At 33.5% G+C, this 27,256-nt stretch overlaps 1 long non-coding RNA gene across 1 annotated transcript; it reads right to left on the reverse strand.

Moving 5' to 3' along the window:
• Window positions 1-23,726: 23,726 nt before the first annotated feature.
• LOC149570311 (uncharacterized) lies at window positions 23,727-26,657 on the reverse strand. Its single transcript, XR_016362915.1, has 2 exons — window positions 25,938-26,657; window positions 23,727-23,990 (listed from the first exon to the last, which is right to left on the reverse strand). It is a non-coding gene; the product is annotated as an uncharacterized LOC149570311 (long non-coding RNA).
• Window positions 26,658-27,256: the final 599 nt, after the last annotated feature.

Consider the following 27,256-nt stretch of genomic DNA (forward strand, 5'->3'; position numbering starts at 1 on the left):
AAAATTGAACAACTACATTACTAAATCCATATGCTGCTGCCAGGGATATAAATCTTATACACTAAAATACATGGCCAACTGCAATTGCATATAATAACATAGCTAAAGAAATAAATGCAATAAATACATAATTTAACCACTTATTCAATTCTAATGAAATAATCTATTTACATCACTCACATTCACATAAAGCATAATCAAAGCAAGAATGAAGTAATTAACCATAGCCTTAAATCCAACACATATAACATAATTAGAGATATGTCCAAATATCAGATAAACAAATATCATCATAAAACATACTATCATATCAAAATGAAATCAACCTGCAAATATGGTCAACTATACAGCATAGTAATATAGCATCTATGATACTAAAATCAAAGTATAACATCTGACCCTCAGGTCATCTCAAATGTAAACATAACATGAGTAACAAGTATCTCTGGAATCTAAATATAACAAGGTACAAACTACAAACATTAGAGGCACTATAGAAGATTAATAGATGGTGATTGATGGTAACAAAATTGAAAGCTAAGTTCATTCATGTTAATTATGAACTTGAGTTGTTTAAGAGGTCACAAAATCCAAAATAACAAGACTTGTCTATGAAGGATTATACTAAGGAGTTCTATAAGTTGACTATTCAGTTTGGACATAGAGAATTATCTAAAGAAAAGGTGGTTTAATGGTTTGAGATTCAATATTCATGATGAGAATGGTATGCTAAATATTGCTTTAGTTGAGGATGCTTATCAGTATACTTTGAGGGCAAAAGAGAAGTTGAAAAAAAGACATCGAGGTAACTATCGAGGGAAGGAGAAGAAAGAAAATCCTGAGAAGAATAAACATATTGCTTAAGATGAATCAAAACTTGTTGAACATAAGAGAATAGAAAAGGTGCATTTAAAGGTACTTGCTACAAATGTGGTGAAGGATATAGAGATTTTGAATGTCCCAATATTAATGGGAAAGTTGGTGATAAAAGAGTTTCTGTGGTTAATGAAGTTGACCATTTGGTGAAAAAACTCAAGTAGGATGGGGAGGATTTGTTGATTCAAAGAGTGTGTCTTAGAAAGAAGGTGTTGGAACCTTGTTAAAGGAGGAATTTGTTCAAAACTCATTATAAGTCTAGAGGTAAATGCTGGAATGTGATTGTGGATGGTGGTAGTATTGATAACCTAGTCATTGAAGAGATGGTTTAGAAAATTGGTTTGAAGAGGGTAAGACATCCTTTTCCATATAAGATTAGTTGATTGCAAGATGAACATTCTTTAGAAGTGAGGGAGTAGTGTCTTTTTAATTTTTAGATTGGACAATATGTGGATCAAGTGTTGTGTGATATTGTAAACATGAGTAGTTGTCACATTTTACTTGGTAGACCTTGGTAGTATGATTGCAGAGAAGTGCATGATTGTGTCAAGAATGTGTTTACTATTGAGAGGGGTGTAAGGAAGCATTCCCCAATTCCTTAGTAGAATGAAGAACTTGGTAGGAGGAACCCGAGATTTGGTAGCCAATTTTAGTTGAAGGATTTTGAAAGGGTTAAAGATCAGTATGGAAGGCAGACATGTGGTAAACCAAATATAGTTGTGAAGATGAAAGCTACAACAAAAGATTTTCATAAGCAGGGAAAAGGAAAGAGTGTACAAGATGATGTGATGGAGGACATGTATGTGAAGAACTAGCTCAAGGTATAGGTATTGAACACTAAAATATTTTCTTCCATTCATTAAGAGCATCTTTTCTTTGCACCTGGGGTGTTTGATGTAGGAGCATTCTAGGGAAGTTAGCAATCCTATATGTAGGGGCTTCAAGCTTGGATTTGTGGAGTTATGTTTTGCATAGTTTAGGATATGTTTGAGATATATTTGGGGACCTTGTCCTAAGTACACATAGAGTTTGGATTAATCATCTTCGAGTTAGAGCCATTTTGGTGACTGTTGGCCCATGATACTAATTTATTACTATACCTTGGAGTTATTTCTATGAGCTTTGATCTGACAGAGTTGGTGTGTGCAGTCTTGGATTTGGATTGTTAGATAATATGTGGAACTATGGATAAGGGTACATACTTTTATGTTGTCATATGAGTTAGTTATGCATTACAAACATTGGGCTTTTCCTAAGTATTTAATTATTTCATGTATTTAATGATTCTTGCCAAGCCAACTTGTGGCTTGAGGGTGTATTTAATGTGGATGTATTCATTTAATGTAATTTGATAGGCCAATCTATGACTTGGTTTAGTATAAGTATGGGTCTTATCTAGTCTAGAGTCATTATTCATTTTAGCATGGAGAATCTGAAGTAGTTGAGAAAAGAAAAGTTTGAACTAAGGTAGTAGTTAAGTGTGGGCTTGGGAAACAAGAAGATTGTTTGGTTTCTTACAAGCACAAGTTTAGATTCTTCTTGGGGTTTCTACTAGTTTGTGAATCTAGGCTAGCTAGAGTTTGGATCTTACAAGGTATTGTAGAACAATTATTGTAATTGTTGATGTATTTTTTCATAACCCAGAAGGCTTTAGAGTTGGGCATGTTGAATGTAAATCTTATGATTCTATTATGAAAATTAGTGTTATTGTGAATCTAAATCTTTGTGTTATTGTTTATATTCCATCGTGTGGTTATTTATTGGGGTCTAGGACATCTCCTTTGGGGATTCTCCTATCTTAGATTATGTCACTAATGCTTCTACCTAAGAGGTGCAATACAACATTCTAGAACACCTTAGAAATATGCCATTACAAATATGTATCTAGGATTTTCTCGATACCAACCTGAAAGAGAAAAAATATAAAATGCTGACCATTAAAAGTACTCTTACATTAAATGATATGAATAATATTTACATTGATGTCTAAGCATCTTTATATAGTCTTATTTTCCCTTACAACAACTACTTATGGGAATAACTTCCCACAACTATATATTGAACTAATTTTATTTATCTAATCTAAACATAGAAACTAACCTAATTAATGTAATAAATCTAACATTCCCCCCTTATTACACTAATTCAACAATCTAACATTCTCACTTATTAAAAAGTAACCTAATTAATGTAATAAGTCCAAAATTTCCCCCTTATTACATTAATCCAATAAAAGTAAAAAGCCTTCACCAATATTATTCCTCTGGAAATTTTGATGAAGCTTCTTCACCAATCTTTGAAAGTAGTTTGCAACTTCAGATTGCAAATCCTAACCTTGAAGTTGCCCTCATATCCCAACTTCAGACTGCAAATCCTGAAGTTGACCTAATAATAACATTTTTTCCACCTTCCTTACACAACGAGACATAGTTCCTCCAAAATTTCACATCTCCATGGAGTGTGCCTGATGCCTCCTTTGGTGCTGCACATGAGACGCTTTTCCTCTAAAAGTCCACATCTCCTTCGAGTGTGTCTAACACCTCCTCAAGTGTTGTAGAAACAATCACCACTAATATGTCTTCATATGGATGTCTTTCCTCTAAAAGTCAACATCTCCTCTGAGTGTCTCTAACGCCATTCTTCAAATCCTACCCCCCTTCACTCCATAGAAGGACAATCACACAACCAAGCCCCCTCTTTTCTTTAGGGACACAAATCTATCAAGTCCCCTCTTATCTTCAGGGATGAGTTTTCCAAGCCCCAACTTTACAAGGACACAAATAATTGCTTCCCATGTAATAATCATCTCTAAGTGAGAAGCTAGCTCGAGATGATAAAAATCCTCCAACCTCCATTGCCTCCAGCCTCCTATTTACTTCTATTCTTTGTAGCAAAAATCTTGTATATTTTTCACCAACCCACAAACAATATCCCACATATTTTTTGCAATCAAAAGCAACTGTATCTTAATTTTCTATGTGCAGAATTCAAAACCTTCAAACTTAACTATAGTAGACATTTTATCCATTTTCATCTTGATTTCTTTGAAATAAAAACAAGAAACTTAAGTAAAATGCACAATAGAAAAAGCCAACACTCTTTACAATTTTTCAAATAAAAATGCATCCAACACTGTAGGAAATGGTTCTCCAAGTTGACTAGCATATGAACCAAAGAAATTTGTAAATTATGAAAGGCCAAGCAAAATTTGTGTCATAGAAACATCAAATACTCTCCAAATTGATGATCTCATAGAATACCAGATAGACACATGGTAGCACTACTCATGATCTTATTGTGAAAGAGAAAAATAACCAACCAAAACCATTCCTCTTACATTTATAATGAATGCAATGCCAACTTCACTGTTGCATACAAACATTGTCGTCACTACTAGGCACAACACATTTTCATCTCACCATTATCTCTCCATTGCCTGTGTACCTGGCTTTGATACCAAATTTAAAGAGAAAAAATATAAAATGCTGACCATTAAAAGCACTCTTACATTAAACGATATGAATAATATTTATATTGATGTCTAAGCATCTTTATATAGTCTTATTTTCCCTTACAACAACTACTTACGAGAATAACTTCCCACAACTATATATTGAACTAATTTTATTTATCTAATCTAAACACATAAACTAACCTAATTAATGTAATAAATCTAACACAACCCACTCCAAAGAGAGATTCCCAATAATGCACTTCATGAATCTCTTGTCTCCACATATATTAATGCGACTTGATTCTAAAACCTAGTGGGACACCTCTCTGCATCATGTGCACTATCCTTCAAACCAATTGACATCCCTGACATTGAACCAAATCACAACCTCCCACTCTGTATTGATGTTATGGTCTTTGACTATATAGTAAAAAGTGTCATGATAGATAATGAGTTAGCCCTGAACCTATGTACTTTAAATTTCATCAAACAAGCAAGGTATATTAAGGAAGACATCACAGATGAGATCATCACCATCAAGGCCTATGACAACCTAGAAATAACTATAGAAGGAACCATCTTGTTGACTATGAAAGATGGTTCGACCACTCAGGAAATAGTGTGTTATGTTGTTGATCTTAAGCTACCATTCAACATCCTCCTAGGGTGACCTTGAATACATGCAACGAAGGTCATTCCATCCACATATCATCAATGTATCAAATTTCTCCATCAGGGCATTGAGATAACCATTCACATAGATCTTAATCCCTTCATATACTATTGTGCATTAGAGGTGTCCTACCCTAGTCATAATCATTGCACTAGGATTGAGAATGACACTTCTATCACAACTTCTTTTGGCACTTATCATCATCTTCACATCATCCTTTCCCCCATACTCTCTACCATTAAGATCAACTACCAAGGTTGTGGTGAGTACAACCTATCGTATGCTTTTGTTGTTGGAGCCTTATCCCTTGACCCACATATACAGGGGGTGCCCATCATATTAAGGTATGAAGAAAGACACCAAACCTCAACTAAAATAGGTTAGGTCATCCACATTTTCTACCAATGACATCCTAAATGGGAAAGAAATGGCCCTAGATATTAGTACCTAGTTATACAAAGAATCCTTTCCCAAAGATGAAGGACTCCTAGACCACTTCAAAGAAAATTATCCCAACTCACATTGTCTTGCTATTGAATAATTGAATTATCAAGGAGGTGATCTAGGCCCTAAAGAATCATGCATTAAAACACCAGTAGAGACACATAAAGAGGCAAAACCAAAAGGCCTTCATTTTAGATTCTCCATAATTGTGGGCACTAGTGAGAATGACGATGCCTTCTTGAACATCCAAAATGAACTCATAGAAGTCAAAGACATCCCTGAGGAATTTGAACAGAGAGCCTACAATGATATCCATGATGATGACATTTTCCTAGGAGCATCTGTGCTTTGTGAACTAGCCATTAATCTCATTAACCTTCTCCTTTGCCACCCCAAACTCATCAATTGAGACTAACCAAGCATACTCCATATTGATGAGTTCTCTATTAGAGATGCACTCCTGAGATTCATAAGATCCAAAATATCACATTAAAAGGAAAATCCACTATTTTCCTATGTTTACAAACTAGATCAGAAGAGTTACTTCAGGGAAGATGAAATCTCTAGTTGCAAAAGTGAAAAAAAAGCCTGCCTTGGGGAAAACTCCTCTGAAGTGACACCAGATCAAAAAAAAAAAAAAAGAGAAAATAAAGGATGTATTTGACAATAAAAACCTCTTTGAGGCACATGAGGATTGAGTTTCCCTTACAAGATCATGGATTGGAGGTGTTAGTAAATAGATTTGTCTTCTTTGAAAGTCCTTCACAAATAACTTTGAAATGCCCAAACTAAAAGACAAACTCTGAAACCAACAGTTGAGTCACTTGTAATTATTTTGTCAAGTAATATCTAAATTTTTAAATGAAGGTACAACTCTCTCCTTTTGATTTATAGTAAATAATTTTCTAAAATGCCTTTAGCCAGAATGCAAAGAAGGAACACTAACATCCATTCATCAACATGATATGAATGTGAAGTTTGATTTAAAGAACTTTAAAAGAAAATCAAATCTATGGCACACAAACCATCTAATCAATCTTCTCATCTACAAAGAAATGAAATGAAGATTTGATACTCATTTTTCATATTTGGATGAATAAAACCAAGTGATTTCATCCACACAATAATCTTGATAAATGAGAGCAAAATGTATTTTGAATACGATTAGAATAATCACAAGATCATTTCCAACTAGAGACACATACATTCAAACCATAGGATCTAAAAGTAAAATACTCTTCATTCCAAACATATAAGTGAATAACCATATGATCATTTGCCCTTACACCATAAACAAGTTACAAAACAAATACAATCTCCTTCCTTCCCTTCTGTGTTACAAACTTGAAAACTAAGACTATATTCCCTTTCCTTTAGAAATGCACTGGCATGTGAAACTCGGAGAAGAACCCTTTTACAATAGAATTTCCCCATTTAAAAAAAATCCTACCTGAGTAGTTTTTCATCTACCATAACTCCCTTTCATTAAAATCCATTTTCTAAGAGCTTCTCCCCATACAAATTTTCCACAAATACCTCCTTTACAATAATAATTAATTCTCTTAAATAATTAATCATTTCAAATTCTCTTTCCAATTTACATGACGATAGTAATAATTAATTCTCTCTAGAATTAATTATGTGAAAAATCAATGTCACCTAAAATAGTTTGATATATAAATTATTTTGCATTTAGTGATTATATTTTATTCTTTTAAAGAATTAAATATAATGCAAACTAATTTATAAATTTTTTATTTTGAAAGTATCTCTTTCATTTTTTGATTTTTAGGGAGGGGTAATACTTATGGTTTCAAAACCTACGGTAACAATTGGCTCTCTTCGTGGCCTGCATTTTGTGCTAGGATGCAAAGAACTCTAGAACCTATGGTTGATGCTATATAGTGCATTAGGTTGTAGAGTCATTACTCAATGTGGATCTAGACCTATACCATTTTTGTTGGTGTAAATAAGTATTCACTATTTACACTGTACTTAAGTTTACTTAGGTTAATGCATTATTTTATTATTTATTAGGTTGACACGTAGGAGTTTGCATACCTTTATGAGTTTTCATATTGACAACACAGAAGTACGCAACTCTAATTTAGCACATGGTGTCTACAACACTGGAGTTTGCATAATTAAATGAGTTGTCATATAGACAACATAGTTATTTTCACTCCTAATTAAGCACATGGTGTCTATAATATTATTTTTTGTGCTACACCTTTGTAGGCTTATCCTCTCATCATCGCACTTACTCCTGTGCTTAATGGAGGATAACCCACACCTAGTGGACATGTGCCTAGTTGTATGACTTATCATGAACATTGCTAACTTCTAGGCATTCTAGAAGCATTCCAGAGGCCTTTATATATAGGCACTCCTAGTGTATTTGTACATCGAATTGAATACTATATTATTATTTTGATGATACTCTGGTCTATTTTGTGCTTGTGTTTGAGTTCCTTGGTCTTGTGTGAATTTTTCCCTAATGCAAATTCTTACATGGTATCAGAGCTAAGGGAGATTCTTGTCACATAGCCATTGGAGACATTGTTGCTTCATCTCTCAAAGGGACCCGATTCAAATCTAGAGCTTCAACAATAATTGGGAGCATCTAGAGTTGAAGTGGACCTCACCATTGCATCCAGAGCGATGATTCGGTGAAAATCAACTATAAATTTGCCCATTTTTGGTCATAATCAATTTTGAGGAAATTTTTTTGTTTGCAAACCGAAACCTAAAGGCCCATTTTGCAAATTTGGTATGGTCATTATTTGATCTGTTTAAGTGATTTTTCAGATCTGCTATTTCTCTGTACATTTTCAGAGTATTTTTTCAAAAAAAAATATCCCAATTGGGTGTGCAGAGAATTTTTTTTTGTACAAGCACCAGGCAGTGACACCCTAGCCCTATGCAAATATTATTTCTTTTATATTCAAAGAATATTCTATGAATATTTTTACTCTACCAATAATCGGCTTTCAAAATTTGGCACGAGCATTCTCACATCTGGTAGTGGCCATCACACAATGGCTCGCTTGTTGATTCAATGAATGCAGGCATCTATTTTTATGCACATTGCATATTGTTGTTCCCACCAATGTGGGACTAAACATCTATCCCCTACTAGATTACCACTGCCAAACCGGTTACTCAAACACCCCTGAAAGACCCAACATCAGTAGCTGTTCTTTTAATTTTGACCATGACGCTATAAACTCGTATACAACATCTTTAAAGGGCTTCCCACCCTCAGTGACTAGTGCCAATGGAATTCAAAATTCTCCAGTCCATTTTTGGTTTTTTCCAGTCGATTCAAAATAACAATCCTAGCCGCCCTATACCCAGCAATGAGGCTAACATCTGCAAATGCCACACATTGATGTGAACTTCCAACATGTGGTGAGCACACAAGTGTCCATGTGGAACCCCCAACTCCATCCGTCCTAGTCAACATGTCCATGATGGCCATCCACCTTAGTAGCTTAACACGTCAGCAACCTGTACATCCACGTCAGACTGCCAGTCAGCCTCCATATGCCAACATAGCCTGTGCCACATTTTATTTTGTATTGCCAGATCACCATCCATACTTTTCCATACAGTAATGATGTCATTAGCGTGGGACCTACATTTTTTCTTACATTATTATTCTACTGTGCTAAAATTGATGGCTATTTGACCATCATCTAGAGGTATTTTTGAACTGCTATGATGATCGTTTGACTATCAAATTTAAAATCATATTTTCCTCTCTAGACCCCTCTTCATATGTAGCTTGTATTTGATAGCCTGACTTTGAGAGGCCATGACTCAGTCATTCAGACTCCAAATTAGGTACAATTTTTTAAAAAATTTGAGTAGAATTTCTTAAACTTTTCAATGGTGCAGTTCTTTTCTAGTTTTGGTGCATGAATTTGTCAAAAATAGTGTTTTTATGTGACTGTACCTATCAAATCTTACATTTTGCAACTTCAAACACTCCATATAGGCTCATCTGGACTTCTTTTTAGGTTCCATTTTTTTGAAAGTGTATATTTTTCGTCTACTTTCTAGATCTATTATCAGATTATAGACTTGTGTGGACAAAAATACCACTTTTAGAAATAGGTCCTATTTTGCATTGTACTACTTCATAATTGTTGTATTTTTGAGCTACATTGTAAATTTCCAAGTTTGTACTTTCAAAAGAGGTTGTAAACAACAAAATCAGAAGCCCACTTTGTCCATTTTGACAAGTGGCCTATTGTAAATGCACTACATATAAAGTGAAAAAATCATTCTTTTAGGGGGGGAGGGATTTTTAATTGAGTAAAAAGAGGGGGGGGGGGGGGGGGGGGGGGGGGTGTACTGTGTATTCTGTCTCCTTGATCTTGTGCTCTTGCATTATGGGTTCTTTTTCAAAGTTAACTCCACATAATTATGATACTTAGAAAGAAAACATAAAGTAACCATTGGTAGAAAAAGGTTTACTGTGTTATGTAACTAGTGCAACAAAGAAACCTCCTACTGATGTTGATGAAGCTTGAAAAGAAGACTAGGAATCCAAACAAGAGATGGCCCTAGGAACCTTGTTGAAGAATATCTCAGATCCCATCAAATATCGTGTGAGGAAGCTTATTGATCCAATAGAGGTATGGGCTAAACTTGAAGCATTGTATGGGACAGTAGATGAAGACATGGCCTACACCATTGAGGATAAACTTCTCAAGTTTGATCCTAGGAATTTTGACACCATCAAAGACTATCTTACCCAAGTAGACATGTATAGGGTACAAGTTAAGGATTGTGGTGAACCGATCAAGGATGGAAAGATGATCAAATACATAATGACTCATCTTCCACTTGAATATGCTCCTTTTGTTTCTAGTTATGATACTCACCAATTAATGATGGGTAGTGCCTACACTAAGCCTTCATTCGAGAAATTTTCAAAAAATTTGATCTTGGAAGTTGACAATTTAGTGAGTATGGGATTTCTCAAGTCTTCCAAGACCAAAGCCTTGGTAGCTAATGAAGGTAATTCAAGTGGTAAAAAATCCAACAAGAAGTAGAAATAGTGGAAGACCAAGCCACAACATGACACACAACAATCCTCCTCAAAACAACAATCTTCCTCACATCAATCTTCTTCCACTCAACAATCTTCTTCACAAAAAGGAAAGTCTTCTTCCAAAAATAATCAGAAGGGGAACAATTCTAACAAAAGGGAGAAGAAAACTTGTTCCTATTGTAAGAAGAATGGTCATGATGAACATGAGTGCAAGGATAAGAAAATTGATGAATTGGTCAACCTAATGAGGAAACACAAAATTGATGTACCAAATGCCTATAAGGATAAGGGAAAGGGTAAGCGACAAGCTTTGGTCACAAGTACAAACAATGCTAAGGAATGGGTTCTTGATTCAAGAGCAACACATCATATGGGTGTTTTAAGGGAGCAATTTTCCTCTTTGAAACCATCAAATGTACCTTACATCTATGTCAGCAATGATACTCAAGTAGAAGTTGAAGGGAAAGGAAATGTTGATTTGGAAAATGGCATCTTCAAAGATGTTCTTCATGTTCCTAATCTTAGCACCAACCTTCTCTCCATCTACCAGATAACTCACTATGGATGTGGCAACAAAGTGGAGTTCCTTCTAGATATAGTTGTGGTGAAAAATCTCAAAGATGATTCTATGGTGGTGATTGGTAAGACTAATCATGAGAGAAGACTTTATTCTTTCTCACATTTTGTGCCTAAATCCACTTCTCTTGCCATTTAAATACAAAGAGTAAACTATGGCATGAGATATTTGGACATCTCAATTATTTCTATCTTCAATAACTCAATAGCAAGGATATGGTCATTGTTCTACCTCAAGTCAAGTATTCAGAGGGTGTATGTCTAGGTTGTGAAGCAGACAAGCATCTCGAAGAGAAATATGACAAGGGGAAGTCTTAGAAGGCTACTATTGTTCTAGAATTAGTTCATAGTGATGTAGTTGGCCCATTTCCAGTACCATCATTTGGTTAGGCCCACTATGTTCTAAATTTTATTGATGACTTTTCCCGGTACACTTGGATATTTTTTCTTGCTCATAAGAGTGAAGTATTTGATAAGTTCATCACCTTCAAAGCTCAAGTTGAGAAAAAATCAGGCAAAGCCATCAAGATTCTATGAACAGATAATGGTAGGGAATATGTCAACTCCAAGCTTATAGACTTTTGCATTCATGAGGGTATTGATCTTCAACATTTAGTTGCATGCACACCACAACAGAATGGTGTCGCTGAAAGGAAGAATATAATCCTTAACGAAATGACTACTTGTATGCTTCAACATAAGTCTCTAGATCAAGTGTTTTGGGTAGAAGCCATGTGTTGTGCCAATTACATCCAAAATAGAAGTCCCCATAAGGCCTTAGATGGAATGACACCTTTTGAGGCATGGTATGGCAAAAAACCAAGTGTCAAGCACTTTAAAGTTTTTGGTTGTCTAACATGGGCAAGGATACCTCCACAAAAGTAAAAGGCATTAGAACCACAAAAAAAACCATGTATATTTGTTGAATATCTTGACTATCTCAAGGCATACAAACTCATGGGTCGAGAAAATCATGGAATATTTTACGAGAGGAGTGTTCACTTTGAAGAAACTTGTCCAAGTTTGGCTTCTTCAACTCCTCCTCTTTCCTCCTTCATGGATAGTGATCACAGTGATGATAGTGACTCAGAAGATGAAATTCCTTCAACTTTGACTTATAGGACAACACCTTCGCACGGTCCAAAAATAGTTGAGGACATTCCTTCTTCTTCCACTAAACCTCGTTGGGCACAACAGACCTTTGATTCAATAGGTTCATTGGTGGGGAATCCTTTAGATGCTCAGAGGACAAGGTCACAACACAAATCATTTCCCATGCTTATATAGCCATTGTTTCAGATCCATAGTCATTTAAGGAAGCATTAGGGATTCCAGAATGGGACAAGGCTATGGAGGAAGAATATAAATCTTTGATGAAAACCAACACTTAGGAATTAGTTCCCCTTCCTAAGGGAAGAAAGTTGGTTCGGTGTAAGTGGATCTATTGAACCAAATTTATAGCAGATGGAAGTGCGGATAAGCATAAGGCTAGACTAGTTGCCAAAGGTTTCTTGTAGGTTCTAGGTATTGACTATATAGAGGCTTTTGCACTAGTCACCAAGATGAACTCCATTCACTTGACACTAGCTATTGTTGTAGCTCATGGTTGGGTTGTACACTAGATGGATGTTAAGAGTGCCTTTTTGAATGGTGATCTTCATAAGGAGATTTATATAGAGAAGACATAGGGGTTCATACAAGATTCTACTATGGTATGTAGACTAAAGAAGTCTATTAACAGTCTTAAGTAGGCTCCTCGAGCTTGGTATGCCAAGATGGATTCATTCTTACTCTCAGCAAGATTCAACAAGTGTCATTCTAATTCAATTGTCTACATTCTTCAATAGGATGAATTACACTTGATACTCATGCTTTATTTAGATGACTTGATCATTATAGGAAGCACTTCATCCATCATTCCCAGTGTCAAAACCTCTTTGTAGGATAGATTCACTATGACAGACTTGAGTTTGCTAGATTATTTCCTTGGTATTGAGATCACACAGTCTTCAGAAGGGATCACACTTTCACAACCCAAGTATGCTCTTGACTTACTTTCTCAATTTCACATGAATGATTGCAAGCCTGTTCCTACTCCCTTTCTTTCAGGTGTCAAGTTAGAGGCCAAGTATACCACTCCACTTGTTGATGCTACATTGTACAAACAGTTAGTTCGGAGCCTTATCTACTTGACACATACATGCCCTGATATAGCTTTTGCAGTTGGTATGATTTATCACTTCATGCAAGAGTCCCATGAGCTTCATTGGAAGGCTGCTAAGTGCATCTTGCACTACATATAGTGTACACATACACATGGGATACATTATTCAATAGGTATATGACTTTAGTTGGTTGGATATATAGACTCAGACTATGCTGGGGACCTTGATTCTCACAAGTCTACTTTAGGTTACATATTTCACCTTGGTTCTGGCCCTATTTGTTGGTAGAGTAAGAAGCAAAATAATGTTGCTCTTTCTTCCACAGAGGCTGAGTATCAAGGCACTGTCAATGCAACTATACAGGCTCTTTGGTTACAACACATCCTGGAGGAGTTTGGATTTGATCTACCTAAATCTATAGTCATACATTGTGACAATCAAAGTGCTATTGAGATCTCTAAGCATTTAGTTCAGCATCAGCGGACCAAGCACATTGAGGTTCATATGCACTACATCAAAGAGCTGATACATGAGAAGATAATTGTATTATAGTATTGTCCTATAGCATAGCAGGTCACTAATATCCTCACCAAACCCTTCACGAAGGTCAAGTATACTCATTTGCGAGATTGCAGAAAGGGGAGTCCCTTGACTTCTCTCTTCTTTCTTCTGGGAGGGATCTTTTCCTCATCTAAGGTCTTCTTCTCTCTCATCTTATTTATTGTATTTATCTCTCTTTCTGGATGAGGGTTTTTCCCATGAGGTTTTCCTTCTTTCTTCACTTTATGAGAGATTACATTACATCACATTGTATGTAGAGCATTACTTTTTTACATGGGTACCCAACATGGCCTCGTAGCTGGGACCCATTATGCATTTGTGAGCTTAAGTGCATTCCCCTAAGTTGCACTTAAGGGGGGGTGTTGGTGTAAATAAGTATTCACTATTTACACTTTACTTAAGTTTACTTAGGTTAATACATTATTTTATTATTTATTAGGTTGACACTTAGGAGTTTGCATACCTTTATGAGTTGTCATGTTGACAACACAAAAGTACACAACTCTAATTTTATAGATGGTATCTACAACACTGGAGTTTGCATAATTAACTAATTTTTCATGTAGACAACATAGTTATTTGCACTCTTAATTAAGCACATGTTGTCTACAACACTATTTTTCATGCTACACCTTTGTAGGCTTAACCTCTCATCATCACACTTACTTCTATATTTAATGGAGGATAACCTACACCTGGTAGACATGTTCCCGGCTATATGAATTATCATGTTGCTAACTTCTAGGTATTTAAGAAGCATTCTAGAGGCCTTTATATATAGGCACTCCTAGTGTACTTGTACATTGAATTGAGTACTATATTGTTATTCTAATCATACTCTAGTCTATTTTGTGCTTGTTTTTGAGTTCCCTTGGTCTTGGGTGAATTTTTCCTTAAGGAAAATTCTTACAATTTCAATGAATATTATGATAAAATTTTCATTGATATTTGACTTCTATTATTCAATGGATGATGTAGTATCAAAACAAAGGAGGTGGAGAGAAATTGGATTGTGTATACTTTTGCCTCTTGATCTTTGGCCTATCCATGCAATCAAACATGATATCAACATTAGGAACCATTCAAGAACACCTTTCCAAAAGCTACAAGAATCCCCAAATTGTAAACATAATTCTACTACATAGGTGTAATATGGGTCCACATACAATCGACCACCCACAATGTCCACTTGAAAGGCAACAAATTCCTTGGCATCCTTAATGTTTTTTTTTCCTAGATACTTGCCACTGGGAAAGATCTTCATGAATCCATTGGTAAAACATAGGATAGGAATGAGTTGATTTGGGAACCATCTCATTCTTATTCATGTATGAGTGGATTAGAATATTACATCAACCCCAAGCAATGTCCATTGTTACTATAATTGAATGATAGAAGTATTGACTCCTTGAATTGGTGGTTCATTCCTATATGCATGGACCTCTTTGAGTTTGTTTAAATAACTATATTATTGATCATACAATTTCAACTATGGGTGCAATCATGTGTTCTTCAACAACAAGGTGTGCTTTAGAAAGTATTGTGTGTGTATTTGGAATGACTAGCCACAACATAGAACAAAATTTGGGTCTCCCATAATTAGAATAATACTCACAAACTTACCTCACTTGGATCCTCCATGATACATACACAAATTTTTCGTCCCTAAATTCATTACACAATGTAAATAAAATTTTGCAAACTAATGTAAATTAGAGAGGAAACAACAGGTGCTTGACCATTAGTGTGTTTGGGGAATCTATTAGCATTTGAGAGCAAAAACTCATAACCAACTAATGAAGAGAAAAAAACATCTCTCATCCAATTTTTCCTTGTTACCTTTATGTGAATCAGAGTAAAAAAATGAGTGCATGGCCTTTATGACTATCAGGAAGCTCTATATTTGAATGTGATAACATTACATGTCTTTCAATCCTCGAGAGGATGATTTGGGTCTTTGCCTAAATAATAGAATTTGTGACACACAACAATTTCCTATATTTGCATCGCAGGCTATGAAGGTGCAACATTTCAATTCACCATCACAATTGTAATCTATAAAGTAGAGATCACCATGATGCTGCTAATAGTCACTCCTTGTGAATCTAGTTGATGCTCAATATCCCATTGTCCAATAGCTAGATGATGTGAGAATTGGATGAACCTGCTTCCCATTTCTCAAAATTTGTATGCAAGTCTACTAGATTCATTACTCATAGGCATTTTAATGAACTTTGTGTTATCCCACACCTCTTTGATTTTGACTTGGTTACTACATTGCACTCTATTTTTTGAGATCACTTTTAGCCTTTTTTGGATTCTTGTGCTCCTAGTGTGCATGGGAATCTTAGAATTTTGTGAAGTAATGTAGGCCTCATTACATATTATAACATACCATGGCAATATTGCACTACCACGTGTCAAGCATCCACATCAAACTTCATGTGCAACATTGTTCTTTTTATCAACGAGATTGGTGGATGCCACCAAAGATTGTAAACCCATACTGTCATGTTGATACTTTCAAAAACCATTTATTTTTATTTGAAAAATATATGCATCAATTCGGAATAGTTTCTCATACAAGTAAAAGTATAAAAAATAGTTTCATTTTTAACTCCCGTGGGTGAATTTCTTTTATAAGTAACATTTAGTCACCTTAAGCCATAGCCAAAAATATCAACAATCATTACTTCATATTCTTATCTTTCCTCGAAGAATACTCTAGAGGGAAAGGAAGAACAAGAGGAAGAACAAGAATCCCTCCAAGTTTAATGACATATTCCTACTATAGATTGGATGATGGCAACATATATTGATATTTTTGCAATCACTAGCATATACACATCTATAACATTATCTCCCATAATTGTGAATCACTATTTCTACTCCATCTTTTGGTGCTTTAGGTGTGCCATGATTTTTTTTCTAGTTGGCTAAATTGATGAATACTGCATGACTTATAATGAACCACTTTTTTTGTCACCAAAAGTACAGTGGTCCGAATCTTGTGCCCATTGCTTTAAGATGAAGTCACAAAAGACTAAAGAATAGCCATAAAATTTAAATACAACTTTATGATGAGGACCTCCAACCATAATTTTTTTGAAAAGCTCCAATACCTCCAAATACAAATGCAAAAAAAAGAAAAAGTTGTAGTTCATGGACATCATTATTTGAAAATCCATCTTGGAAACATAACTTGTTTCCTAAAAAGAACTGTCATAACTGCCCTGATTTTTGGAGTTTCTATCAAATCACATGTTAAAACCCATTTTCAAAATCAAATTCCACTTTCATCTAAGACTCCACCTGTCACTCAATGCCTTTCAATCAATGAAGAGGGCCCCCTTTTTTTGTTCAAATTTTTAGAATATGGGATGAATTAAGGAAGGGACAAGGTTAAAATTTGAGATAGCTTTTAAGGGAAACAAAAAAGAAAACAAAACAATAATAAAGCAAGCCAAAATTGCAAAATAGAGCATTTATTTACAATAAAAGGGTGAAAGGGGAGAAAATGCTAAATGTGACCATTTACAGGTTGAAGAAAATATGACCCCCTTTGAACTAACTTTTGATAGAATGGAAGTGGATTTTGCAAATGGTAAACTAAAAACAACCAAAGTGTAGGGTTTTTCTCATTAAAATGACAAGGTAAAGGTGAAAAAATAAACACACATTCAAGAGTTTTCTCACGAATAACATGAATTTCTTTACAAATGAAACATGAAACCAACCTCTTGCATAGAATTTTTCACAACTATATTTAAAATTCGAACAAAATTCTCTATACCTTGATCCTTTGACTGCTACATTGGTTCCTCCAAAGGTGATGTTGAGGGGAGAACTGCAGGGTTCTAAAAAAAAAATGGATCATTTTCTTCTTCTCGGCTATCACTTGGTTCCCCTTCAACATCCTTTTCTTGCAAAAATTCTGTTCCACCAATTTATTTTTCCTCAAACATTTTCTCTACCTTTTCTAGCTCTTCCACATGAGATTTCTTCTAAATGAGGATAGGACCATAAAAAGATCTAAGAAATTCAACTTGTTTTCTTGAATCCCTTGTGATATCTCTAATTGGATTCTATTTAAGAAAAGGTATAAAGATAAAGATATCCACATCATCTTCATTTCTTACAGGAGTTCAATCCTTCAAAATATCTGGATATTTCTAAAATACTTTCTAGCATTTGACTTCAATAGAGCTACCAACCTCCATCCTTGGGGAGGTACCTCAAAGTTTTTTTACAAATCGATTGCACAAGGTACTTTGATTTCCCTAGCAAAGTTGCCAAAAATCTGTTAGTAAATAGTTTTTTCTTCTTTGAAAATTCTTCACAAATAACTCTAAAATGCCCAAACCAAAAGACAAAATCTGAAACCAACAGTTGAGTCACTTGCAATTATTTTGTGAGGTGCTCTTTGAATTTTGAAATGAAGGTACAACTCCCTCCTTTTGATTTATAGTAAATAATTTTCTGATACGCCTTTAACCAAGAGGGAAAGAAGGAACATTAACTTCCATTCATGAACACAATATGAATGTGAAGTTTAATTTAAAGAGATTTAAAAGAAAATCAAATCTATGGCACACAAACCATCTAATCAATCTTCTCCTCTACAGAGAAATCAAATGAAGATTTGATACTCATTTTGCATATTTGGATGAATAAAACCAACTAATTTCATCAAACACAATAATCTTGATAAATGAGAGAAAAATATATTTTGAATATGATTATAATAATCACAAGATCAACCAATAGTGACATGTTGTGATGGTTAAGTTGTTAAGTTGTTATCCTTTGCATCAAGGTTCAAGTCCAATGGGGATGAGGTCCCCTGTTTGTGGGCTCACTAGTTCATAGCTCCAGGTCAAAGCATTTATCCCTTTAAAAAATAATAATAATCACAAGATCATTTCGAACCAAGGAAACATACATTCAAACCATAGGATCTAAAAGTAAAATTCTCTTCATTCTAAATATATAAGGAAATAACCATATGATCATTTTCCCTTACACCATAAAAAGTTACAAAATAAATACAATCTCCTTCCTTCCCTTTTATGTTACAAATTTTAAAACTAAAGTTGTCTTCCCTTTCCTTCAAAAATGCACTAGCATGTGAAACTTGGAGAAGAACCCTTTTACATTAGAATTTCCCCTTTTTAAAGAAATCCTACCTGAGCAGTTTTTCAACTACCATAACTCCCTTTCATTAAAATCCATTTTCCAAGAGCTTCTCCCTGTACAAATTTTCCACAAATGCCTCCTATTACAATAATAATGAATTCTCTTAAAGAATTAATCATTTCAAATTCTCTTTCCAATTTACCCTACCCCCACTAATTCACCTAATTTACTATTTTTACTTTCATGGTCACATGACAATAGTAATAATTAATTCTTTCTAGAATTAATTATGTGAAAAATCAACATCACCTTAAATAGTTTGATACATAAATTAATTTGCATTTAGTGATTATATTTAATTATTTTAAAGAATTATATATAATGCAAAATAATTTATAAATGTTTTTTTTTGAAAGTATCTCTTTTATTTTTTGGTTTTTAGGGAGAGGTAATACTTAAGGTTTCAAAACCCTAGGTAATAGGAGGTATCATCTATTTTGATTGAGGACACTAATCTAGTCAATATCATTCTAAGAGAGACTCCCTAAATTATATACATTGCAACATCACTACCATAGGACCAAGAGGATAATCTCATAGAGGTACTCTGAGAGAATATTGGTTGATTCACATGGTCATGTAAGGACATGCTAGGATTAGACCTATAGTTGGTCATACATCACTTAGAAGTGGATCCAAAAGTCAAACCAATCAAATAGAAGCTATAGAAGATGTTTACTAAAGTGTCCTTACTAGTAAAAGGAGTGTTAAATATATTAAATAATGAGAGGGGGTTGAATCAATATTTTACAAACTTTAGCCAAAAATGGGATATCTTTAACATCTTTGTAACATGCATAAGAAAATAAACTAACTATACTAAACAATAAACATAACCATGCAAAAGGAGAACTCATAACACTATTTTTTTAAACTAAGAAAACCCTGGCCAAGGGAAAACCATAGTGGGGGTTGTACCCACAAAATGATCCACTAATTAGAACTATCTTGTGAAAGCTATTGATCCTTTTAGGAGTCTATTACATCTATCTAGTGGCTTGGTCCTTGTTAGAGGACTAGGCCTTCTTAGAAGTCTCAACCCTATTAGAATTTGTTATATACAATTAAAAAAATGTATGCTAGATGAGCCCACTACCAAAACATGCAATATAAAGTATAGTTCTTCAATACAAAGAGATATATACAAAAACCTATTTACACTATTTTTGATATCTTCAATATATGATAGTACCTTTGTTGCTCTTCAAAACTTTAAGACAATTCATATTCCTTTGTTCATACAATAGACTTTGCATCATTAATATTGCATTATCTCACTTAATCATTCACATTACTTCACATTTAGCAATCTTTCCTTTATACCTTGCTAATTATCAAATATATATCCAGTCGGCCTTCATACCTTTATATAATTATCAAAATGCAAAATTAACTTTTTTTGACTTAGGGTTAGCATCTAGGATGTCATCACAAATTAGTTAAGTAATTATTTCATAAACAAAATAATTCCTTAACCCAAAATTTCCCATTTCCTTATTATACTATGTTCTGTCTATATAGTACTGAAATTGGTAAATTTGTCATAACTTTGTCTGTACTAACCATATTGCCCTATGGTCTTAAGCTTAACATCATCATACTCTATACTATCTATCCTTAAGTATGCACATGCTAGTATAGCCTCTATAAATTGTATTGAACAAAACTTCATCTATTCTGACAGATAAACTATGTTAAACTTAGACAATTATCTAAGTATACATGCCACAACTTTATCTTCCTGTTTTGCTCACTTCATATTGTTGATATGTTTCCTTAGATGACAACATAAAAAATATCTAACCTATCCAAATTTACAACAATCTCCCCCTTATGCATTGATGACAACATATGGGAAAATTGGCTAAGTTACAAACAAAATTTAAATAAGGACTCAAATCTAAATACCCCATTCTTTGTCTTCTTCAATCTATCTATATTATCCAACAACTGTTGTTTCATAATCTCACACATATTTGCCTTTTTAATTTTTAATGAAATTAAGTATGTTGAATGAACAAATTCAACAAGAAATGAATTAAGTCTTGAATTGTAATTCATTTTATAACCAATGATTTTTCTTATCAGTCTAACTTTTGTCTCAACCATCATGTCTAATATCATGTTCCTCCCATTAGATTTAGTCTTCAAGTTTGTCTCTACTAGTTTCTTCACATTCTTCTCTTTTATTGGATTACTATCTTCTCAAACCAGTAAGCTTATGGATTAGCTCATTTTTCAATCACAACAGGGATATCATCTACCCAAAACATATTCTCATGAATTCTACTCAATATGATTATGGTCCACTTATTATTATCAAATTTCATATAAAACATGTATTTGATAATGTTCAATTTATTCAAATATTCAAACCCTTGTTTCAAAGATAGGTCATTGTTACATACTAGGTCTAGATCTTTGTGGATGTTTTTATCACCAATGCTCTCCAATTTACAATGTATGAATGCCTTAACACCCGCAAGGTGTAAAATGTTATGAGTAACTTGTAAAAAGGCTCCTAGGGAACCATATTCCATGGAAATATATGGGTGATTCTTAAACTTATACCTAGGCCTCTCACTTATATCAAAAGCTGTAGGATTTGCCATTTTTCAAATTGAAACTTTAAGTTATGACTGCACACACGATAAATACCTTAATTTTGTAAAACCAGGGCTTGCTTTAATTCACTCTTTAAAACTCCTCAAATTCACCTTAAATTTTCTCCAAATATTTTCTTTAACTCTTGCATGATTGAATGGTTCTTAATAACTTGATTTTGACCCTTAAATTACATCCAATTCATCTTTGCATTAATTGTGCAAGTACACAATAAAAAATAGCTATTTCTAATTACCAAGAGACTTATTCTCATTTGTGCACTTACAAAAAAATTCAAAATCATCTGCACACTTAACCATAGCTTCAACATGTCATGCTCTAACTGATACTAGTTGCGCACACCTTAACTCTTTCTCTGATAGTTCCTCTACCTTTATGATGCTCGATCCTTGATAAAGTGCTTAATTCAAGTAGGATAAATAAATTACTATAACTGACTTCAATCTACCTTTAGCTACTTCATTCAACTATTCTTCCAAAACCACATGTGAATTTGATGGATGTTTGGATTTGACAAATACTTTTAAAAATTCTTCTACATGTTCTCTTAGATTGTCTTTCTAGGTATCATTGGTGTTCTCATTTATTCTAACATTCCTATTCACATTCCTTTTGAAATTTGGATTCCTTGAATTTTTCATGTCCACTCTACATAACCTTACTATATGATCAAAGTTGTTACATAATTGCCATACTAGTGCATTGCTTTCAAATCTAGGTCAAGGCTGGTTAATAGGTACTCTACAAGTTCTGGCAATATGTCCAAAGTTTTTGTACTTGCAACACACAATGTTGTTTCTCATTCCATTGTTTCCTTTGTTAGATTACCTTCATGTAGGGTTAGTAGCTCTAAAAATTCTACTATTTCTATTACTATTATCAAATTTAGATTTCTTATAGTTAATTGCTCTATGACCAAAACCATGACAATTATAACAATAAAAATAGTAACAGGTTTAAACAACTTACCTATGTAGTCCCGTTTCATATGACCAATTTCATTACATGCATAACATCTACCTTTGAATTCACATCTCACTTCATTAGGTGGTTCAATTTTCTCAGGTTTCTTAGGTACATCAACTTGCTCAGGTTGCTTGGGTTGCTTAACCTCCTTAAGTGCATCATCTAATTGATTTAACTCAATCTTATTCAGATCTTCTTTTTCTTTCATAGGATGATGATTTTTCAAGATTAGGTTCCTTTCTAGCTTACTTTTCTCCAATAAAATATCTGAAACTAGTCTTATCATAAGAAGATCTCTAAAAAGACATTTGTTCATCATTCTTCTCACTACTAGAATATAGTTTCTCAAGTTATTTCTCAGACTGAGTTAACTCTCCTTTCACAATAGTTTTATACTTCTCAAGCTCAAGTGTCACTTTTGTAAGGTTGGATATTAGATCTAGATTCTCAGACTTCAAATTTGATTCAACTTTACTATAATCATTCTTCAGGCTCAACTTTAGATTTGTAATCTTAAGTTCATGCTTCAGGGTCTCATTTTCTTTCTCCTATCTATAAACTTCATCACTTTCCTTGATTTGATCTTTAGGTTCTTTCTTGGATTTGAGATGATCTATCTTATCTTTCAACTTTCCAATGTCATGTTTAGCATCTTCATATCTTTCTTTAGTAAGAATATTAATTTGGTCAAGAGCTTCTTCTAGGTTATTTTGTAACTATTTCATATCCATAGGGATTTTACTCAAATAGTTAAGTCTTCTCTGAGTAACTGTGCTCTGATACCAATTGTTATAATTAAGAAATATTGAGGGGAGGGGGGGTGTGAATCAATATTTTACAAACTTTGGCTTGAAATTAGGTATCTTTAACAACTTTATAACATGCATAAGAAAGTAAACTAACTATTTTGAATAGTAAACATAACCATGCAATAAGAGAACTCATAATTGTTACCAATTTAACATACCTCCTAAATTTCTATGTTATATGCTAAACTAAGTGTGTTTTATTTGCTGACTAAGTGTGATTAGTTTCTAAGAATACATATTACAGAATGAAAAGAATGTAGAAAGTAAAGTACAAGAATCAGTAAACAGGAAAATTGATCACTTTTATTTGGAATACAAGTACCAAAACAATACATTTTTTATTGAAATATCCAAAACTATTTTGAGGAGGTACAAAATGAACAAGTTTTACATAGTACTTAAATACAATGCATTCAAATATCACAAGCATTCTTAGCTCCTTACATAATATCTAAATTAAACACATTGTATAAATAGAAAAGTATTGAAAATAGATAAGAGGAAAGAAATCTATTGCCAAAATAGAAGGTTTGTTGTGCTGAATGTTGAAGGGTTGAGCTTGCATCTCCATTTGGGAGTAAACCTGTAAAAAATGAAAGAAGAGATGGGTCAGTTCATATGAACTAAGCAATGGAAAACTTTCCTGTCATCTATACTCTACTGTTCCTACAACATGGTTATTCAAATAACTATGTTAAAAGAGAAGAAATCAAGAGAAATATGAAAAGTAAAACATGTTTATGCTAATGATTTTGTTCCATGTGCAGATGCAGGTATGAAGTTTGAGGTTGTTGAAGGATCTTGCATAAATTACATGCTTGAAGCCTTTTGACTGAAGATTGAAGGACTGAGGAGACTATCGAAGGGACATGCACAAATTACAGGTGTGAAGCCTTCTGGTCAAATCATGTAGAGGTGAAGACTACAGACATGGGGAGACTATTGAGGGGGCATATGTAAATTACAAGTATGGGACCTTCTAGTTGAACCATAGCAGGAGATTGTTAAAGGGATGTACATGTATTATAGGTATGAAACCTTTCAATCAAATCATGTAGGGCTCATGGTATTCTTAGCCTACAGGTTAAAGGATTTGGATCTTCACAAGTATATAGGCAGAACATGGTACGAGTTAAAGAACAACAACTAGAAAGAGCAGAAGTAAGGTTTCTAGTAATATCTAACTTTTGAATAGCAATGAAGAAAAATAAAATGGTGATTACAAGTAATCAACATGGTGATACATTACAAATCTGAGATATAGGCTTTTTGAAAATGAAGGTTTAAATGTTGGGATGAAGTGCTTTATGAGTTCCTCAACATAAGGAAACATGCATAATATTCAAGTGTCAACTAAATTATTCCTCAATGGAAGGAATAGGTAGTGGGGGTCTAATCTATTTAGAAATCAACTTTAAAGATTTTCAAGAAATAAATGTAGAAAAGAGTGGATAAAAGATACTTTTATTTTTTAGATATTGAATTGGCTAAAATCTTATAATCTCCCTTTTAAAACAGTTTTTTAGAATTGAAAGTGTTTAAGTTTGTGATTTTGTACTGTCTTCTTTTTGAAAAAATAGAACCACTTCTTGTCATTACAATTTTTGAGAAATGAATTATTTCTCAATGGAAGAAAAAGGCAAAATAATGATTATGAAATAGAAAGACTTGACACTTCCCCACAATTAGTTGCAAGTTCAGGGTTTTCAAGCCAAAAAGAATCTTTTAAAGGAAAATGTAGTTATGGTAATAAAGGAAAAATTGAACTGACCGATAGTAATTAAAGCTCAGTGTTAATCCAACAACCAAAAGAGAACTTTGTCAATGAAGCCAGAACATATCAATGGAGAAATAATTGTGGAATCAACAAGGATTCAACTTGCATTTTAAAAATCTACAGGGCTACTGAAAATGATCAGAGATCATCATAATAATGCTGCCTTGCCCATAAATTAGTCACTCTGTTGGTATAATTCAAGTGATGGAAACACTGCAAAAGGAAAAGTATCTAAGACTTCAAAGACAGGTACAAACTTTGTGATATTTTCAGAATAGCTAGAGTTTATAGTTGTCCTATTCATGCTAGAAAAGCCTTCTTCTTACATTGAACATTTCAAAGACCAATAGAAATTCTAAATTCATTTCAAATAATTTTTGGGAGATTCATATTAGATCATGAAAGGAAAATTCATCTACAACAATAATATTATTTTCAAGTAAAACCCATATCAGGTTTGGCTAGGGATGTTAAATATCATGGCCATCAATATATTCTAAACCCAACCAGTAAGAATGTTAGATTTATCTTTGCAACAACAACAAAGGAAAAATAAAACCCTCATTCAAAGGAAAAAGCAAGTATTTGTCATTATATTCAACAAAGGAAAACAATGAAGTATATGTTTATTCGAAACCCTCAAGAAGAATGCTTGAAATGGCAACCATTTTTTGTATTTTCAGAATTACACAAAAAAAAAAGATGGATAGCCATTACTAATAGTTCATATATCAGAAGGAGAGTAAGACTCACTACTAAAAAGCTAAGTCCATCCAGCAAAAAGGTAGAACTAAATAACCCAACAATCAAAGGCACTCCAGTCAGCGTACAAACCTTCATAACAACCTTTGCTGAGGTAAGAAACTATAGCATCTCATATGAAGAGAATAACCAACAACCATCCAACAAAAATAGCGTAGAGATCTCATAACATACAACTCACAATAGAAGAGATATGGCGTTTTAATCAAGAATTTGTGCTACCAATAACTGATCATTTGAAGAAATGGCATTATTAGCAATAACTCATGACAAGAAGAAACCCACGTCCAAAACCAACCAAGTAATGATGTCCAACAAATACTAGTAGCTCATGGCCATGGAATAAGCAAGGAAGAAGATGAAACATGTGGCCAAAACTCATAGAAATGGAGCCCATCCAAGAAAGAAATAAACAAGAAATCACTGAAGAAAAATGTCTCAAGCAAGCTCACGCATGGAGGAGAAAACGTCCACTCCAAACCTCCATAACTAGCAAATAAAACTCGCAGTGAAAGAAGTTGTCCATGATAAAAGAAAATCTTGCCCAAATTGCAATATGGCTTTCAAAGCAAACTAGCAAAGTAAGAAATTCATGGCAAGATATCCATCGCTGCGGCTAGGGTTTGATAACCCTTCATCTTCCCTTCATTGCGTGAGTAGAATATCAAACAAATAACAAAAAAAATGAAATGCCTTTTACCTTAGACATTTTTCATACTTTCCTTTGCTATATTTTAGAAAATTTCGAGTCTATGCAAGGCAATAGGGTTAAGTTTTATTATTTTTGAAAACTCTATTTTTATTAAATTTTATGTGTATCAAAAGAATAATGTCTAATATTAGTCATTTTATGCATACAAAACTAATAAAAATTATATTTTATAATTTCCTTTTATTTTTATTAATACTAATATGTTTTAAAATTAACAAATATAACGTTAATTATTAAACATATTAATACTAATAAAAATAAAAGAATTAATAGAATAATTCCCTTATTATATTTACTAATACTAATGTGTTATAAAAAATTGATAAAATATAATGATAAACACGTTAATATTAATAAATAAAATAAAAAGAACTTTGATTGTAAAATTAATATATCAAGTGGTTGTAATTATAAAATCGTTGATTATATTAATTAATTAAAGGGAATTAGAAGAGTTTCAAATATTTAATGCCTAAATGCAAGGAGCTTTCAGTGGATATCTTTAGAGATGTTTAGTTAACTCTTTCATGCAAAGATGAGCTTTATTTTTGGCAAAGATGGACTATTGGAGGTAACTAAATGTCACATGCAGTATGAA

This window comes from Cupressus sempervirens, chromosome 3, assembly GCF_028749045.1.
Source record: "Cupressus sempervirens isolate cs-2001-9-10 chromosome 3, ASM2874904v1, whole genome shotgun sequence".
NCBI lineage: Eukaryota > Viridiplantae > Streptophyta > Pinopsida > Cupressales > Cupressaceae > Cupressus > Cupressus sempervirens.